The sequence below is a fragment of the Carassius gibelio genome, chromosome B14, assembly GCF_023724105.1.
Source record: "Carassius gibelio isolate Cgi1373 ecotype wild population from Czech Republic chromosome B14, carGib1.2-hapl.c, whole genome shotgun sequence".
NCBI lineage: Eukaryota > Metazoa > Chordata > Actinopteri > Cypriniformes > Cyprinidae > Carassius > Carassius gibelio.
In genome coordinates, this window is record NC_068409.1 from 12,621,741 (window position 1) to 12,639,368 (window position 17,628).

A 17,628-nucleotide genomic window follows, 5' to 3' on the forward strand; every position below is an offset into this window, starting at 1 on the left:
TCACGCCACAGTAATCATGCCACACAAACTGATGCATCCTGATTCGCATCTGTTGTTAAAACATTTTTTTATTTACATTTTTGAGATTCAAGTTTTTCTTTTATAGCTCAGGAGTCCTACACTGTAAATTGTAATGTTTACAGAAAATGACTGTAAAAATGCTACAGTAAAAGAACATGCCATATACAGTACTGTATGGTGAAAACATGTTAAGTGTTAACTTCAAGTTGCTTTGCCATAAATGGTGAAAAACTGTAAATGTTTCAAGATTGCATTAAATGTAATGTTATTGTAAAATACTTTCACTATGAATTACCATGTAATTTGTGGTGAAAAATAGCAAAAGGACATTCCTAGATGTTCCTGTGTGACACATCGCATATGGTTGTGTTTAAATAGTTTTGTTTCTGATTATTATTCTTATGAGTAATTCTGTAGTTTATTGCATTATTTTAGCATCATGTGTGTTACCTAGTTGTTGTATTATGTTTATGACCCTGTGCTCCTTCTGTACAAGAATACTTGCTATGTTTTATGGACAGGCAACTTATGATAAGCTCATCATGTGGCTTTCTACTGTGTCACCTGTATTATGGTGGTTATCAGTACATTTTAAGATACAGAGAAGATTTTAATAATATTTTTACAGTGAAAGTTTTAGTAACCTTTCAGATTCTATGAGAGCAGGGAAGTCCACACCACATCTATGATAGTAATACAGAGGAGCGATATTGTTGGAATCACTTTAAAAATGATTTCGAACTAATAATTGATAAAAACATTTACAGCCAGTCAGAATCCACCGCGCCTTTAAGGGTTAGTTCACCCAAAAATGAAAATTAGCCCATAAATTACTCACCTTGAAGTCATCCTAGGTTTATATGACTTTCTTTCAGACAAATCCATTCGGAGTCATGTTAAAAATTGTCTTTGATCTTTCAAGCTGTTTCATGCCACTCAGTGGGTGTTGCATGCATCAGTCCAAAAGAAGTTACAAAAAAGTGTCTCACATGGCTCCAGGGGGCGAACAAAGGCCTCCTGTTGTGAATCGATGCATTTTCGTAAGAATAATATCCATATTCAAAGCGTAATAATCCCTTTAATCTCTCTTGTGCTCACAGTTGTAAATTAAGCAGTTCTGGGGAATAACTTATGAGGTCAAAGTTGTGCATGCTCCAGTGAGTCTCGTGAAAACCAATGGTGGTTAACAGGAGCAAAGGAAAATTTGTCTTCTCTTGGCTTATATCGAAATCCTCCAACATTCTTGTTTACAAATCCACATTTTGTATTTCTAAGTAGTGACCATTGTTTTGTTTTGGTCTCTCCCCTGCGTTTCCGCATTCATCACTTCTGAGCAGCGCATGTGTAAAGCTGACCTCCATACGTCATCCACCCCTAGCTGCTTCCGTGTACAACAGTGAGCGTAAGCTACATTAAAGTGTTTATTATATTTTGAATATGGATATTTTTCTTACAAAAACAGATCAATTCACTACAGAAGGCCTTTTTTCTCCCCCCGTAGCCATGTGAGACACTTTTTATTATGGAGAGACACTCTTATATAACTTCTTTTGGACTGATGCATGCAACACCCGCTGATAGTTATCGTTATTGTTCCTTTCATCGTTTGATCACCCTGATGCCATTGTAAATCTGTTTGATTTCTCTAGAGAACATTGGAGTAAAAAAACAAAACATATATTTAAAGTCTTAAAGGAATGGAATAACATGAGCGTAAGTGAAATTGTGTTTAAAGTCTCCTTACATGCTCATTATTGTCATGAGGTGTCATTTTTAGTTTTTCTTTCCTATGGGTTTATTGTTTACTCAAAACACCTATCCATGACTCCTGCATCAGTTTCCTGTGGTCACTGTTGTGTACATCCTGCCCGCCCCCTGACAAAACCCCTTCCTTCTGAGAATTCTCAAGAGTGGGCAAACCAACAGCGTGAGTCAGTTCTTCAATCATCACAATGCGGCTAAAAGAGTCTGCGAGAAACAACCTTCCAACATCATATTTAGTTCTCACTCACTGTCCTTTTACGCAAAACACGCGACCACATCGTTTTTGTTTCCAGCAGGATTTGAGTCCAGGTTTTTCAGTTGGCCGCTCACAGAGTCTGTGAATGTTTATGCGGCTTGTATATCGAGTTCATGATGGCTGGCTAATGCTATTCCAGCCATGATAATAAGGAGGGAGCAGGCTATATTTATCAAGTGGGGGAGTGTCCATCACTACAGCAAAGCTTGGCGCAGGTTGTGGCCACAGAGGGGTTCATATGGGCCCCATAGCAAGTCTTAGTGTTTGTGTTTTTTCCCACCAGACATTATTCCTGCAATTACAGTCTGAGGTTTACACGTCTAATTATTTTAAGTCTTTGATTATTTGTTGGTGTTTACAGTAAATTCTCATATGTGGCTTTATATATGTGTGTGAGTGGTGGCAGATTTATGCTGTGCAGGATGTGTTTGTCATTAAGGCATTTGCTAATGGCCTAGTGCTAATTGGCTGGTGGTATTTTAAAAACAAGGAAAACTTTTTCTGTACTCTGTCTCCCAAGATTGTCACTCCGCTGTCAGTCAGTAAATTCTGTGTGGTTTCTATTTGCACCATACAATATATATATATATATATATATATATATATATATATATATATATATATATATATATATATATATATAGATAGATAGATAGATAGATAGATAGATCGATAGATAGATATTTTTTGTTTTGTTTTGTGGAGTAAATATAAGTCATTTTTTCTTGTACAAAAATGCTACTAGGAAATTTCTATGTGGTTTTCAAGGTATTCTGCTTTTCAGTGGATTGTAAGGTATTCTTTTGAATGTTGCAATGCAGTTCTGTGTGGTTTTGCATGGTTGCTTAACCGGCTCAAAAGAGGCTCATGCACTCAAACAAAAGCTGATTTAATCCAGGTTTGTTTTATGGCATTCTGGTTTGGCTTTGGTTTCTCATTCACTGTGAGACTTTTTTTTTTTTTTTTTTTGGTCCTTGCGTCATCCAAACATTTGACTACTATAAAATTACTTTCTGCAATTGTAAGCATTAACCCTTAGTCCTTAAGGACACTGCTTTTTTTTCAAATCACTCAAGAAAGCTGAATAAAGTCATCTGCGAGATAGAGTAGAAAATCTGCCATTGTTTAAAACAATAATACATTCTTGAATTTCTTGAAGAGTGAGTAAACTTCAGGAGTCTTTGAATACTCAATAAATCTCTCTCACAACCTCGACAGGGGTCCCATTAATTATACAAATGTCACTCTTTCTACAACCACAAGCCCAGTGACCACAAATACTCTCTGCCTTCACACATGCTGAGAGCTGGGGGGTTTGCACCCATCTGACAGGTGTTGAAACTAGATGTCATCACCCATCACAGACCATAGACACCCTGACTGCCAGCACAATCAGGTCATAGTTGAATTGAATAGTGACACCTCAGCAGACTGAATGCCGAATTTACATTTGAGACTTGGACAGACTCACCAATTGTCTGGCCAAACCATGCACAGAAATTTTTTTACAAAAATAAATATATTCATTGCAAATTTGCAATAAACTAGTAAAATAAATGCATTTGGATACAATTATACCCCAAAGTTATATTCGTATAGTATATAATTTACTTTTGATCTTTCATTACTCATGAATTGACTTTGGTTCTACTAATGGCATGAATTTGAGGCAGAACTATCTGATTATCTCACCAATGAATGACGCATGAAACCTGTTTGCAAGAATCATTATGCCTGCAATCCCGCAGAAAACACACTTGAGCTTTAAAATGTGCTTTAAAGGGGTCACATGTTGCTTTTTTAAAGATCATTATTTTATGTATTTGGTGTAACAGAATATGTTGACATGCTCTAATTAAAAAAAAAAAAAAAAACATTATTTTGCAAATACTGTACATTATTGTAGGTCCTCTATGCACTGCCTCTCTCAAACGTGTAATTTTCTACAAAGTCCATCTTTCCGACAAGCATGGTCTGCTCTGATTGGCCAACTGACCCAGTGCATTGTGATTGGCCAAACACCGTAAGCACTTGTCGGAAATGTAACGCCCCTTTCCATAATCACGAGCTTCATCAATCAAAATAAATATAAAGACAGTTAATAATGTCCTTAGATTTACCATTCGTTCAAGCACGAAAGTAGAACAGAGTCACGTGACAGACACAGTAATGAAGCTCCTATGTGTTTGTAGTACACAAGCCACGGACGGTTAAGACAGCTGTCTCCACTGTGTGACCATCTCTCTCTCTCTCTCTCTCTCTCACACACACACACACACACACACACACATGACGTGCAAAACTCCGCATTTGAACATTCTATAGCAAATAATTAAACTAATAATAAAACATACTTCCAGTAGCTGATACAGAAGTGCCAGATTGTCGTAGCAAAGTCAGAATTACTTCCTCTCATAGGTTCACGAATCGGTCGAGCATAAAATGCTTTGCTGTTCTGTTGTAAGTAATCTTAAAGATTCCTAAATGCATCTACTTTCTGAAGGCCAAATAAAGTGCTTTTGCTTTCACCTAAATACACACAGCATCTCCCTGACATGGCTGCTTCAACACTAACTGCGGTTACTGAAACCACACCTTCTTTCTTTGCATGGTAATACGCAAATATTTCCACATAGTGATGTAGACATGTGGGTCGTGTTTGAACGAGACGTTTTATAGCGGCGTGGCACTCTTAACTTTAATAAAGAATATCTCTTTGGATTTGAGACTTTAGTCTTTGCAACTTTACAGATCTTCTTTATGCACCAAGAGCTTGTAACACTCCAAAGGGAAAAGGAAAAATTTTAATCGCATCATATGACCCCTTTAAAACAACAAGATGACCTCAGTGAACAAGCACGCTCATGTTTGAATTGTAAAACACCAAGTAGAAACATTCTGTCCACTGCATTTCTGTGGCAACCCACTTCCAAAAAGTATAGCTTTATTTATATCCCATTTCAAATCACATTCAGATCTGGAACGACATGATGGGTTGTGATTGATGGTGTAAGTCACACATGAATCTCCTTCCTCAGACCAAAGTAAACTCTTGGGGGTCATTCCAATGATGAGAGTATGAAACCCTCTGTCACTGTGCCAGGCAGTTGCTGCTAAATCCAGTTTTGGAAGGTACGAGGCTTTCATTTTGCTGAGTTACAGACTGTAACACAGGCAAGCATTACTAATATTATTGCTTAAGTGTATTATTTATATAATATATCCCTAACCATGGCATTCACCACTAATAATTTAAAATAACAGTGCTGGAAAAAAGCAAAAGAATGTTCTCCACTGCATTACACAAAATTTAATATGTTGTCACAGTAAAACAACGTCTAAACCTCCCTTATATGTTAAGTCTGATGAGCCACAGTCTAACCAATCAAAGTATGTAAGTTTACTTGCTGTATTTTCGCATTCTTTTATTTGTGGGACAGTGTGTTCCATGGTTAGTACTTCTATTTGTTTCTGGATGAACATACTTGCCTGACACGGTACAGTCAAATCACGAAATAATCACAGAGCACTAATCTAAAACTTGGTGGAGTCACATCCAAGGTGCCATATTTCCCACAACAGCATTGCAGTAGCTTAAAAATTTCAGGAACTGTTTATTGAGAATATCCAACACACAACCTGAAAATAATAGCTGTATTAGAAACCAGATTCATTTTGGGCTTTGTGGAAATTTTGGACAGCATTCCAGAGTTGTGAGAGCGTCGCAAAGCTCAGGGAGCACCCAGCATGCCTAGGCAGATCCTTACCTCCACCCAAGCCATAATTATGATCACTGAGCTTCTTCATACCAGTTCCCTTAACCACTGATGCAAACAGGAACGACTGTAAAAACAAAAATATGCTCTTTCAGATTTTCATATCTAAATGAGTGTATATTTGGATGGTCAGCATAGGGGTTGAAGTCTAAGTTTGTGGCCCACAGGTTGTCTGTATAATGTGTCGAAAACGTATCACAACCATAAGGAGAAAGAGAAGTGCTGGAGTGAAATCGCCTCAGTTTTGAAAATACCGGGTGAATGCAAAAAGCTGCTAGCTATATTACATGTAAACATCACTGAAATATCAGCACCTGTCTTTGATATCAGTAATGATCTGCTTGCTAAAATCACGTGAGGCTCTCACTCTGGCATGATAATCTTAATAATATCTTGTAGCATGTGATGTGCCACAGTTTTCAAATCTTGTAGTGTGTGCATGCTTAAGATTTGAGGGAGGGTAATCCGCAAAGATTCTCCTTATGTTTTCTGCAATCAGATTTCATAATCGATTAGGATTTTAAAACCAGTGTGAGCTTAAGACCTGACATATGGTGTGAAATTTGTTTTTTAAATGATATTTGGAAGTATCTTTAACATCTTGCAACTTAAAAGCCATGGCCATTTTATATAAAAGAAAAGCATTAACATTGTTTAGAATTTCTATTTTGCATCCTATAAAAAAAGTAGCAGCATACAATGCCATGAGGGTGAGTAACAGAATGATGACAGGATTTTTTATTTTGGGTGAGGTATCCCTTTAAGACCCTTTGGATAAGAATAAATGCTCGCTAAATAAAGAATAATAATGTAGTTTCATATGTGATGTAACCTCTGTGTTTGACATTAGCACACATTTCATTTTCTCGGTTGTTACTAAGCTGTCAGCAATGGAAAAATATAGCTGTCAAGGGACATGTTCTACACTCTAAAAACTGCTGGGTTGAAAACAACCCAATTTGGGTTATTTTGACAACCCAGCGCTGGGTCAAAAAGGGACGAACCCAGCGCTGGGTTGTTTTAACCCAACCAGTTGGGTTATCATATTTAACCCAGCCTGCTGGGTTGCCTTTTTTATAGTTTAAAATGACTATATTGCAAGGTTTCAAAAAACAGAGCGGGTGTTTTTTATCACTGTATTTCAGAAGGAAAACTACTGTATTTAGAAAATGTTCGATATCATTTCGCATGTGCTTGATAAGGCAGCGTTTGTGAGCTCAGTACCGCTCTGCAGCCGTTACCGGAGAAACCTACCTCTCCCGCTCTTAGCGCCTCCTGCTGGCAGAAAATAAACTCGCAGAGTGCAGCCATGTGGGGAAACAATGCATTTCTACGTTAAAATTAACCCAAATTGAGCTAGGCATTAAACCTAGAAATGTTGTTCATTTTAAATATCACTTTTACACACAAATAATAATTATCAAAAGGAAAATATTTATTAAAAACAAGAGAAAAGTCAAAAAGTAACATGTTAGAAGAAATGCAGAAAAGGATGGCATTAACAGCTACAGAGTTCATAAACAAAGCATTGAACATTTGATGAATATAACTTAAGATCAAATTGGACTTTGTTCAATTGTATATATTGTATAAAAATATACGAAAACACATACAATAAATTTACAATTAGTTAGGTTTTTTCCAACTATTCTGGCATGACTGTACACAAATAAATCACAACATTAACTTTGATATTATAACATTTAACAGACGCATGTGTGTGTGTGTGTGTGTGAAAATGTGAGCAGGTGTATGAATGACAGAGTGTAAACTCTTCTACTAAACAACACAGAAAAAGCATTTAACTTTTTTTTTTTTTTTTTAACAAATTATACACTTACAGTTTGTTTCATAGTCCATGAATACAGATCATGCATCACGGTCAATTTTCATGATCTCTTTAGCATAACTGATGTAGTCATGAAGAAGCCCCATCAGCACAGCATGTGACATCTTCTACATCATCCAGGGCAGCGTCCTCCTTTAAAACCACCGCTGCATCAGTTTAGGGGAAAGAAGATTCTCCTCTCTGACCAGCATTCATCCCAGTCACCGCCTGTTCTTCGTCAGTGGCCTAAGAGAAACACATATGAAAAAATTAAACATTTAATTAAACTATCCATTTTCAGGTAGAGGTGTATTCACATCCGTAAGGATAGGTAAATAATCGGTTTTAAAGTTTCAACACTTTGTGAGGTTGTTTAATGTCTGTCTATCACAGCTCTCATGAAGTCTAATGGCAGCACTAGTGTGAGGACATGCAATATTGTTTGAATAAATATCGCTTTCAGAAAGCTTCTTTACTGAAACATTAAAACAGACATGACATTCTCTTCAAACCGTTAGTTCACCAAATAATTAAAATGTTCATAATTTACTCTCCCCGTGTTTTTCCAGACTCATACAAACTCTGCTCATTTTTTGGAAAGCATATGAATATATTTAATATTCTCTTTTTGTGTCCTCCATTGCTGGTCTGGGAGACCAGTATTTTATTTTGAACATACATGTTTGCTATCATATAATTTAAGATGTATTCATATATAAATATCAGAATTTACTTCTACAATAACTATATTTATGAAGCTTGAAAATACTGATTATCTAAACTATAAATGGATTAACAAATATTATGAGAAAACTAAAAATATATTAATTTATGTTGTAAAGACAGACAAAAGTCTTATAGGTTTGGAATGACTTGAGGGCAAGTAAATGATTTTTTGTGTGAACTTTACCTCTAAGAACGCAGACCAAGAATAATGACTCTCCAAATCAGACAACTCCAAAGTTGGTTTGATTTCTGCAATAAAAAACACAGACATCAATGGTCTTAATGAAATGAGCACGTAATCACACTGTTGTTGCATCAAAATGTGAATTAAACAGGCAGGAGACAACAGAAAAATTTATTTTCTAAAAATAACTTACATAAAATCTCAAAGGAACGATGCTCTCCCATGTCTCTTGCTTTTAACATCTACAAAAACAAATATTATTTTACTCTTAGTAAAACACAACAACAACTGATAACATGAAATTATGAAGTTTACTTGCCTTAAACGATCTTTCCCTCTCTTCAGAAGAAGCTGAGAAAACCTCCTCCTCACACAAGCAGACTTCTGTGTCCTTAACTCCAGTTAGTTTGAGTTCTGCAAAGAGGGACATCAATGGTTTCAATAAAATATTAACATATACATACATACATATATATACATACATATATATACACACATACAGACACACACACACATATATATATATATATATATATATATATATATATATATATATATAAAATCACACTGTTTTTGCATCAAAATGTGAAGTTAACAGGCAGGACACAACATAAACATTAATTTTCTAAAAAAAAAAAAGTAATAATAACTTAACTTACATCAGTCTCAAAAGAATGAAGTTATCTTGTCTCTGGATTGCAACATCTAAAAAAACAACAACATTATTTTAGTCTTAGTAAAAATAAAGATAACTTGATGTTATTCTGAAGCTTACTCTCCTTAAACCGTCTGTCCCTCTCTTCAGAAGAACACCTCCTCCTCATCCTCACACAGGTCTGTGACTCCTCACACAAACAGCTTCTGTGTCTTTAACTCTCAGCGCGAGGACAATGAAAACAGGAGCCGGACAAGTCTGAAATAGTACATGTAAAACATACTTTTAACAGTTAACACTTCAACAGCCTCAAAATAATTATGCTAGTCTTTACTACACAATGCCGTTTCCTTTAGGAGACAAACATACATTCAGTTTAACCGCGAAAAAAAAAGACAAATTCACATGAGCGTAACCGTGACCATAACCGTCTGTTAACGCCTCAAAAAGTACAGATAATGTAAAATCTTATGTAAATATGACAAAATACATTCACAGACGTTATATTAAAAGTACATCCTCCATTCAGTAACGTTACATGAGGCAGTTAAGTACTCCGTGTCTGAGGCGAAAACCGCGTCCGTTTTTTTTAAAATATATATATATATATATATATATATATATATATAACTTTAAGCTCCTTTGTTTCCACCTTTCATAAAACCTTCCGCCTTTCATACAACCGGGTAAACAATAAAAGATAACTTTACATTTTGAATATTTACTTACCATAGTCTTTCACTCGCTTCTCGCTTCTATCATAGTGATGTGTCGTTCTTGAACGATTCGTTCATTTTGAACGAATCTTTAATGTGACTCGGGAAGAACGAGTCGTCTCGGGGAGTGATTCGTTCAGTCGCGCATGCGCATTATTCTATGGGTTCTGTTCTAGTCGTAGTAATTCACCTGTCAGTCAATGCAGTCTTGAGCCGGAAAGAGAATTGATTAGTTCATAGTTCGAGTCTATCGGGTTTTTGACTCGTTCCTCAATCACGTGACAGCCCAATACATTAAACCCAATGCAGCATGAGCCGGAAAGAGAATTGATTAGTTCATAGTTCGAGTCTATCGGGTTTTTGACTCGTTCCTCAATCACGTGACAGCCCAATACATTAAACCCAATGCAGCATGAGCCGGAAAGAGAATTGATTAGTTCATAGTTCGAGTCTATCGGGTTTTTGACTCGTTCCTCAATCACGTGACAGCCCAATACGTTGAACCCAATGCAATATGAGCCGGAAAGAGAATTGATTAGTTCATCTCATGAGTCTTCGGGTCGAGTCGTTCCTTAATCACGTGACAGACCCATACGCTAAAACCATAGACACTGACAGTAAAAGAATGCAGATAATTGAATAGTTCATCTTTCGGTTCTTCGGGTTTTTCGTTCTTTTGTACTGTGAGACAACATTGGCTAGAGTAATTAGTTCATTTACAACTTTCCTTACAAAATGGGTGCGTAGTACTTATTTATTATTAGTATTATTTACTCTTACAGTAACGTGATGCATTTCTGGTTTCAAATTGTTGTTTTTAATTTCTGTCATGGTGGTACTTTTCCATAACACTGAATGTGGAAATAAAGAGTTGGTTATGCTTAAAATGTTGATCTTTTTTTCTGTCTGTTTGTTTGTTTTTGTTTAGTTGTGCAGTTATTAAATCAGATTGTCTGTGTAAACCATACTTTTGTAACATATGACACTTTATAAACATTAAAAACACTGTACATACTTTTGAATAGTTGTTTATTGTTTATTACAGAAAAGCTTTGTAACAAAGAGGACAACTATTCCAAAATAAATTAAAATAATAAAAATGTAAATAATTAAAAATGAAATTAAAATTAAAAGATAATAAAGCCACAGGGTCTAATAACCTTAACAAATGAACTTTAAAAGTACAATATAAAAAAAAAGAAAAACTAAATATTGCACAACAAGCTATTCACAAAATAATTTTAAACCATTTGAATAAAAAATAAATGAAAATTAAGAGATACTAAAGCTATGGAGCCTTATAACAATAACAAATTACCTTTTAAAATCACAACAACAAAAATATTGCACAACAAGCTAGTCTTTTTCTAAATAAATAAAAATAAATAAGCTTTAAAATAAATAACACACTGTGGCTATATTTTTAGGACTTGCTTTAAGGCATGTTTACATTATTAAAAAAAAAACAAGCTCCCTGACCTTGGATGGGCTGAGTCTGTGAGTTCTTCTATCTGAGATAATCTGCCCAGTTTTAGAAAAAAAAAATTCAGATGGCACGGATGTGGCCACAATGCAAAGTCTTGTCTTTGTGACTTCAGAAAGGCTTGTGTAAACTGGTGAACATCTCCTCCACCAGGCCAGAGGGTCTGATGTGCGGGGTAAGAGTGGCTCTGCAAGGTTGGCCATCATAGCATCTGAGGTCTTAGAAGAGGTAGCAGAAGGCCTCAAGCTTGCTACCCTCTTGTCAAAGTCTTCCCAAAACATGGCCCTGCACTGGCAGTGTACCAGGATCTGAAACTCCTCACTCTGAGCTGGGTTAAAACTGTTAAAGCTGAAGTTATCATAACCTTAATGTCTTTAACATTTGTCTTTAACATTAATAATTCAATTCAAAATGTTATTTGCTTTTAATGTATGTCATTATGTCCTTTTTTGGGCAATCTTCTTATACATATATTACACCAATATGTCAAGTCTGCCTAGGAAAAGCAATTATTATACCAGCAAACTCAAAATTGGAGTAAAAATGAACAAACTAGTCTATAAATACTTTTTATTGTAAGCTTGGATTATTATATTATTATATAGCCTAGTGTTTATTTACCGATAGACAGTCAAGAAGACAAATTAATCAAAATTTTATTTATAACAGGGTTTTATTTATTTATAAAATAATAACAAACCACAGATCCTCAACAAACAGTAACAAAAACACGGTGACAGAAATGTCAGAAATAGCGCATGGGGCTGTCACGTGATTAAGGAACGAGTCAAACTCGACCCGAAAGACTCATGAGATGAACTAATCAATTCTCTTTCCGGCTCGAGACCGCGTTGGTTTCGCGTATGGGGCTGTCACGTGATTAAGGAACGAGTCAAACTCGACCCGAAAGACTCATGAGATGAACTAATCAATTCTCTTTCCGGCTCGAGACCGCGTTGGTTTCGCGTATGGGGCTGTCACGTGATTAAGGAACGAGTCAAACTCGACCCGAAAGACTCATGAGATGAACTAATCAATTCTCTTTCCGGCTCAAGACCGCGTTAGTTTTGCGTATGGGGCTGTCACGTGATTAAGGAATGACTTAAACCCGAGGACTTCTTGTCAGATAAGAGGTGAGATGAGCTAATCACAGACTGAAGACCCAGGTAAAGAATGAGTATTTTTTTTCTTTATCTCATAGCATTTTATTTTTGTATTGTTTGTGGTGTGATCAACGTTTGCGTAAGTACTAGATGTGTTGAGGAGGTAGCACTTAATATTTTAATAACATTTTGCTAAAATGAACGAAATGAACGAAATGACTCGAAAAAAGATTCGTTCATTTTGCTGAACGAGACTCAAAAGTCCGAGTCGGTAAAATGATCCGAACTTCCCATCACTATCACGCTGAGAAAATGGCGGCTGCTCGCACTGGAGACGTACGATCTTGACGTGACGTGCGTGCTCTCCTTCACGTCCGCGTCCTCAACCCAGACCCGCTGGGTTAAATTTTTTTTTTTTAAACCTTATTTTCAACCCAAACTTGGGTTAAAACATCCCAAAGTCCTATCCAACGGCCTCAACCCAGCAGTTGGGTTGAAAAAACAACCCAGCGTTTTTTAGAGTGTATTGTGTGTTTTGACTCTCAGTAACCCTTTTTAAGAAACTCTAAAATGCAGCACTTGCTAGAATGATCTTGCTGCAAGCCCTGATATGGTGTTGTGGGATTTCACAGGCCACATTGTGTGAAGGTCAGGAAACTCTGTGAAGCATTGATACAGTACACTGGCCTGGCTTTCCTCAGTATGGACAGCTGCTCTTGATGACACCATGGCAGGGTAAGCCAGACAGAGGTCTTTACTTTGGGTTGTGGCCTTTTTTATTTATGCAATATGCACACTGTGTAAGCTTACAGCATGTTATAATAAATTCAGAATTGTCATTTGCCGGCAGTGAATGGAAAGTCTGGAGCGGAGGTTAAAGTCCAGCTGTTCTGAGAAACTAAGAGCAACAGAAATAACATGCCAAAACAAAACCGTATGTTTTTCTATCAGTCATTAGGGTGTCATCACGATAAACCAGAAGGGAACCTCTTTTATTACAGAAACCTGATGACAGGTTTGCCAGACAGATGTTACAGCAATCGGATGATGTGGTTGGATCTCGCAGAATCATGCCCAAATCATATTTCATGTCAAAATCATATAATCAAAAATTGCATGGAAAATGTAAGACCATGAGGATTGCACTGTAGCATTGATTGAAGGAAAATTAAGAACTTTTCCATCCAAATTCTGGTAGCATTAGTCGCAACTGTGATCAAAATAATAATTATAAGCATTTATGTTTAGAATGATATTTTTGCAATACTTTGCTGAAAATTTTTGCCGATTTAAAATAAATGTTTAAAAAATAGACATTTACTTAAAGTATAATATTTCTTTAATTTAATTTTCTTTAAGACTAGGACATTTTCTTGACAGGTTCTCTAAAATTAACTCTTATAGATAAACACACAAACACTCCTATACCTAATAAAGATTAACCTCCCACACGAAAGCTCCTGAGGCTCAATTTGACCTTTGTACACTGGTTAACATTAACAAACCTTGAGTACGACCTTCATTCTTTACCTGTTGTAAAGATTTGACACCTGGTAAAAGAACACAGTTCACCGACTCTGGGTTTTGTGTTAGCTTAGAAAAGAACAATTCACTCTGTGATGACAAGCATCCAGTGAGGCCAGAGTGGGCCTCTCAATAAACAAAGGAAACGTGATAAGTGTGTCGTGGGTGTTCAGGGAGTTCCTGGGCTTCCATTGCTTGAACACCCCTGATGAAAAAATCCCTCCATTGACGCTACTGGCGTTGACAGTCACAGCATTAGTCATCAGTCTCAGCTTTGTAATAAAAGGTCTCACCGGAAGGGTTCATATCAGATAAAAGATCTGATAAAGAATGTAGCCCGTAGCAACAGATTACACATTCTGTCTTAGCATGTAGGTGGCATTCTTCAGGAATGACCTGCAGGGAATCCGAATGCGTCATATAAATCGTTTTTCATTCCCAACAACAACAGCTATGTTTTCTGTTTGTATGTACAAACAATTCATTTACTTATTCCAATTTTTTTGCTCAAAACACTAAATCAAAGCAATGTAAACACTGTCAGTGTCCGGGACAACCACATTTATAGGTGTGAGTTCACATCAAACCCATATTCTGTTGATTTTAACCATAGCGACAGTGACTAAATTAATATGACAAATGTCCATAAAACTATAAAGTCTTATCACATATGAAGCAATGAAAGTCCAGTCGAGACGAGAGTTTATCCATCAGATCTAAGTTAATTTTCAGTAGCGTTTATAGTATAAATCACCTTCCGGGAGGTAAAATATATATTTTTTGGCTTTGGTTCTGCTGGTAAAATTCACATTCCAGGGGCTAAATATCATGTTATTGAGGTTGCAACAACCCTTGGCAAAGGTGTTAAAGAGACATATTATGCCCCTTTTTACAAGTCTCTGGTATCCCCGAAATATGTCTGAAGTTTCAAAATACTCCAGAGATCATTTATTATTACATTTTGAGGCGGGAACTAGTGAACATTTAAAAAAAATTAGAATAAAATAAATACAAATTAAAGGCCTAACTGCCGCGCACAAACAGGCGCTGTGGGTATAAACTCACAGATTGAGGGGAGGTAATATTATAAAGAGCTCCGTTTGCCACGTCACCAAGGGAGCGAAATCTGACACGCTCGTATTCTTAGAAGCTTGCAGAAAAAGGTTTTCCAAAACAAAGTTACTGGGTTCATTTTTTCCATTTCTTTGATTGTTAGATTCCCTGGGGACCTGATTATAGCACTTAAAACTTGGAGACTTTCCGAGTCATTTTAAAATGTTCATGATATGTCACCTTTAAAGTAGCCCAATTTCACAGGAAAACCACAGACCTGGCAAAACTACACAAAAATGAGGGGAGCGGCTTGGATGGAAGATAGACAGAATTTATGTGACTGACAACCACATAACCAGACTCACCCTCGTAGCCTATATTTTAGGTCTGACAACCGTATTTTCAGCCAAGCGCTAGTGTGAAAGGAGCCATACTACATAGGTACAGGACATTTCGTGACGCACATCAGTAATTAAAGGGATAGTTAACCTAAAAATGTAAATGATGTTCAACCAAACAGTTGCTGGCATTGACTTCAGTAGTGTTTATTTCCCCCATACTATGGATGTCAATGGCTACCATTCTTCAAAATATCTTCTTTTGTGTTTTTCTGAGTGAGCCATTGATTTGTTCATTGAACTGATTCATGATTCGTTTGCGGATGACACAGAACAGCGTACACTGCTTACATTCAGTGGATAATCTCCAAAATGGTGCTAGGGTGACGCAGAGGAGATGAATTGTTTAATAAAGTTATTATTTCTGTTTTCTTAGCATACAAACAGTATTCTCGTAGCTTCGTAATATTACGGTTGAACCCCTGATGTCACATGGATTATTTTACTGATGTCCTTGCTACATTTCTGAACCTTGATTGTGTTAATTACATTGCAGTATATGGGAGGGTCAGACAGCTCCCAGAATTCATCAAAAATATCTTACTTTGTGTTCTGAAGATGAACGAAGGTCTTATGGGACATGAGGGTAAGTAATTAATGAATTTCTGGGTGAACTGACACTTTAAAGGTCTGAAGTTATTTATAGAAAACCCAGAAGGGGAAGAACCCTGCCTCAAAACACCCAAGAATAGATCCCACAAGGAGAAGAAAGATAGCATAAGCTTCTGGTGAATGGAAATGGGAAACAACTGCTCTCATTTCTAAAAAAAAAAATAAAGGCTGATTTTATGCTGCAATTTGTCAGAGCTACTTGTTGACAGTGTTTGTTGAACGCTGAAAGGAGACGTCAAAGTTTGTGTGCCTTCAGAACAGCTTTATGTATTTTTCACTTTTATTGTTAAGGTTTTTTTTTGTACCAAGATAGCCATGAGTTTAATGACTGTTTTTAACCCTCTCCTGACCCTTAGAACAAAATGGACCATTTTCTGATGCTGTGCCTATACTTCTTCAAAAATGGATTGATTGATTGATTGATTGACCGCAAATTATGCATTACATTTGATAGAAAAAAAATATGCACTGAAATGTTCTACACAAACCATTAAAATACTGAAATGATGCGGAATCCTGTTAAAAATAACATTGGTTTCTATCATTTGGGGGGACTTTCCCATGTGGCTTTAAGGTTAATAGTATATATTCAACTTTTTTTTTTTTACTTCCTCACTGTGATTAGGCGGGCCATGTTTCTGAATTCTGAATAGGCGTTGTTGGATGTGTAAATGTTAATTTTTTATGTTTTGACATCTGTAATCCAATGATTTCAGAGTGAGGCATTTTTCTAGATAGTTTCACTTATTATGCATTTTTAAAATGGCAAGGAAATTTTGAGTTACAGCATGTTATCATAGTTTCATCTTAAAAGATTAGGGAATTTTTCATGTTGCATGATCTAACACCTTTAATCTGACACTGAAAAAGGAGAAGTCAAACAAAAAAGGCCAAATATGCAGTTAATAGTCAATTTACAGAAATACACTACAGTTCAAATGTCGTTGTTTTAAAACAGTTTAAAATATTTTTTTTATTTGAATATGTTTTTTTATATTATTTAAATACAATATTTACTCCTGTGAAGCAAAGCTGTATTTTCAGCATCATTACTCCAGTCTTTAGTGTCACACGGTCCTTCAGAAATCATTCTAATGTGCTAATTTGCTGCTCAAGAAACATTTCTTATTATTATTGATGCTGAAAACAGTTATGCTGCTTAATATTTTTGAGTCTTTGCTAAATATATGTATTAATTTCTTCCCAAAAACATGACATACTGACAATAAGGGCTCTCTTTGACTCTTTGTGTCAATCAGAATCAAATATTCCAGAGAACGTTTCATAACATTTCATATTACAATATCAAGGAAGGGCATCTACACAGGATCCACCTTGTATTCTTGTTATAGGCCAGCTGGCGTGAGAAGCAAAAGAAAACAAAAGCCGCTTCTCAGTTTCTGTGACCATCCCATAATATCAGTCGAGCCTACACAAGGAATGCTGGGGAATGACCCGTAATGTTAGCAGGGAACAGACTCATTCCTTTAATCTCCATTGGGTTTCTTTGAGCCAGGGAGTAAAGACTC

General features: G+C 36.2%; 2 long non-coding RNA genes across 2 annotated transcripts; both read right to left on the minus strand.

Moving 5' to 3' along the window:
- Positions 1 to 7,228: 7,228 nt before the first annotated feature.
- LOC127971060 (uncharacterized) lies at positions 7,229 to 8,800 on the minus strand. The gene is made up of 3 exons (XR_008156738.1): positions 8,749 to 8,800; positions 8,556 to 8,620; positions 7,229 to 7,891 (listed from the first exon to the last, which is right to left on the minus strand). It is a non-coding gene; the product is annotated as an uncharacterized LOC127971060 (long non-coding RNA).
- Positions 8,801 to 8,874: 74 nt separating this feature from the next.
- Positions 8,875 to 10,575, minus strand: LOC127971061 (uncharacterized). The gene is made up of 3 exons (XR_008156739.1): positions 9,940 to 10,575; positions 9,215 to 9,468; positions 8,875 to 8,969 (listed from the first exon to the last, which is right to left on the minus strand). It is a non-coding gene; the product is annotated as an uncharacterized LOC127971061 (long non-coding RNA).
- Positions 10,576 to 17,628: the final 7,053 nt, after the last annotated feature.